The sequence below is a fragment of the Octopus bimaculoides genome, chromosome 7 (genome assembly GCF_046866305.1).
Source record: "Octopus bimaculoides isolate indiv1 chromosome 7, ASM4686630v1, whole genome shotgun sequence".
In the NCBI taxonomy this organism is placed as follows: Eukaryota; Metazoa; Mollusca; class Cephalopoda; order Octopoda; family Octopodidae; genus Octopus; species Octopus bimaculoides.
The window spans coordinates 112,022,033-112,025,511 of record NC_142934.1 but is presented as its reverse complement, the minus strand read 5'-3'; the positions used below and the strand labels follow the sequence as shown (position 1 = coordinate 112,025,511).

Genomic DNA, 3,479 nt, shown 5'->3' with positions numbered 1-3,479 from the left:
GAAAAAAATGAAAACTTTCTGCTCAACATGAGGAAATACTGTTCCTGTCTGTCTATCAATCGATCGATCGATTCATCAATCAATCCATCCACCCACCCACCCACCCACCTACCTACCTATCTTCCTACCTGCTTACCTACCTATTTATCTACCTGCCTATCTATTTATCTATGTCTATCTATCTATCTATCTACCTATCTATCTATCTATCGATCCATCCATCCATCTACCCATCTAGCTACCCACCTATCAATCGATCCAGCCATCTACCCACCTAGCTAGCTACCTACCTACCTACCACCAATCTATCTATCTACCTACCTACCTACTTACCTACCTATCTACCTACTTATTTATCTACCTGCCTATCTATATATCTATCTATCTATCTATCTATCTATCTACCTACCTACCTACCTACTTACCTACATTCCTATCTCTCTATCTATCACACAGGTAAACATACTGATCCTCACACACACACACACACACACACACACACACACACACACACACACACACAAAGAGATATATGGATGGAAGTTTTTAAAAATCTAATAAAATTCTTTTATGATCAAATTAATCCAATTCCTGTACTAATACGAATATTATAGCATACGTATACATATCTAATCTGTGTATACATATGTGTGTGTGTTTGTGTGTGTGTGTGTGTGTGTGTGTATGTGAGTGTGAGTGCATGTATATTAGTTTATACAAAATCCCTTCCTAGTCAAAAGTATGTTTATAGCCTTTCAAGCGTTCATACCAACCCAAGTGTGCATGAATAATTTTATACACACACACAAGCACAGTATGTATACAGCTTAGTTTAATACAACACACACTCACAAGCATACCTACATATACATACATACATGTATGCACATTGTGTGTCTATATATATTGTTGTTTTATCCAATACATCCATGCATAATTATGTGTGCATGTTGAAGGATTAGGCATTTCCATTTTGTAATAATATTTGTGTATTAACACAAAATATACATACAACATATATTTACATATACATCTAGGGACAAACACATCCAATATATATATATATACACCCACTGAACACACATACACACACACACGCACACATACATATAAATACACACATACAACGTCTCAATACACATCCTCACACATATCTAGAAATATATATGTATACACACACACACACACACACACACAGATAAGTACATAACTGATTGTGTGAGAGTGTAGATTATTTTACTTGAATTATACATACATGAGGGATATATATATATATGTGTGCATGCATGTGTTCGAGTACCTGTAAATATGTGCACACAGAAACAAACGTGCGTATAAGTAGATTAATATACTAATAAATACATATATATATAAAAAAAAAAATGAAAACGTATGTACAGGTATGTGTTTGTGTGTATGTACACTTTCAAATGGATTACTTACCACACACACACACACACACACATGTATGCCTGCAATCTATGTTAGTAGATTACTCCCCACTAACTTTCATCTTTCCTGTTCTATGGATTATCCAGAGATCAAATCAAGACACAGAACTGTGGAATTAGTTCGATGGAAGTGTATTGCAAAGAGTGAAAACAAGAGAAGACAACTGTGAAGGAAAACATTAGGAGTTGGAGGGGGGAGCCCCCCTCTCTCTCTCTTTCACTGTTTCTTTATTTTACCTCTTCTTCACATGTTGCATGTTTCTCTCTCTCACCACCAGGAATCCTTCTCAGTTTAAGAAAAAAAGAATGGTAAGAGGAACCAAGCACTGAATGCGATCTTTCTTGCTCTACCTCACACACACACACACACACACACACACTTTCTCTCAATTCCTTTTTAATCTTGTATTCATTCCTTCACATGTTGCGTGCTTCTCTCTCTTGTCTCTACCCCTACCTCACACCACTAATCTGCTTCGGATAATCCGTCTTGTGATTCAACACTTTCGCTTTTCTCCTACTTCAACCACATCTACAACTGTGTATTTGAACCACCCCCTCCAACCCCCACTCGCAACCCCAACAAAGCTGGCCTTAGCTGGACAAGACCCTCTAAGCAGCATGCCAAGATTGGTTTCGGCCTTTTGGCATATCATCTGTTAGGGACCTAGCATCCTGCGATCTACTTACTGAAGCCCTTTGCTCCTTATGGAGCACAAGTCATCCATCGATGACTTATCTCCACTGAACTCTGGGCTGTCTTCCTCTCCCAGGTCTCGTTGGTTCTGCATTGTCATCGATGTTTCTGTAACTCTGCACTTTCCTAGGTGGATGGGAGTGCTGACCCTACCCTACACAAACCTGTTTTTTTTACCTCTGTGAAGAAAAGTGGTCCACATTAGTCTTGTCTCTGTGCTTTGACCTGTCCAGCAGGGAAGGTCACACCAAGAGCCTGTGCTCCACTGGCTCAGTTCTCAGAGTCATTGAGGTACATAAGTCATCATATGGCAACAAGGACTGGAAGTTGTGGTGTCTCCAGGTGCATGTGTAAAGGAGTAAACGACTTTCTTTAATCAGACATACCTGTTAATTAGGGCAGCAACAAAACTGTGTTTACCCCTGGGCACTGAGAGCCCTCACTATGCCACTGCCATCCATATCTAAGACCAATCTAATGTAAGGTTACATAGTGGCACAGCTAGAGTGTGCGCCACCTAGTGCAGCTCTTGTGTTCTGTAACTCTATGGAAGCTGTGAATGTATTGACTTGTCTTTTCTTTGTTGAGTGGAGAGATGGTTACTGTACTTGGAGCTTGATGCTTGCTTTTGGAAACAAGCCAGACAGAGCAGTTACCTTACTGTCTCTGCAATATTGTTGACCAATGATGAAAACAGCTGACCATTAGAGCAGAGCAGGGAAACCACAATTATCTGATTGTCTCACACATACTTCTGCCTTTACTCTCTCACTACTGTCATTTACACTTTACAAAAGAGTCACTTTACAGCTAGACTAATTATGCTTTCATAACAGTAATTTAGCAATTCATTTGATGTATGGCATTAACCATAATTCTCTTAACTAGTACTTGTAGTAATATAACATCTCTGATATCGTATATTACATTATAATAGCCACTTCAATGATAACTACATCAACTGGCAGCAACTGCGGCTATTTCTATACAATATCTATATATCAACTATAGCGATCTCTATTTACTCTGTAACATGCCAGGAAATATCAGCTGACATAATATTTCAATACAGTCTTCTTCTGTCAATGTGTATTGGACACAATGGCTTTCAAAGCTAATGATACCTGTGGAGCAGGAGGTCGATTGCTGTTCCTCACAGAAGGGCTGTTAAGATTTTGCACCCACGTTTGCATTTATGCACAAGTAGTACTAGCCCTAAGAAGATTTGTTAGGGATTCCTAGCTGGTCTCTCTTACTTAAAAGACACCAGTTTTAATCAATTAAATCAGCTTAACATTTAAGTGGTACTTCATTTTATCAATTATGGATGG

General features: G+C 38.8%; 1 protein-coding gene across 3 annotated transcripts in view; it reads right to left on the bottom strand.

Moving 5' to 3' along the window:
• The window catches only part of LOC106872611 (protein dachsous), a 685,945-nt gene that overhangs the window by 71,612 nt on the left and 610,854 nt on the right, over positions 1 to 3,479 (bottom strand). The gene's annotated exons all lie outside the window — the stretch shown is intronic.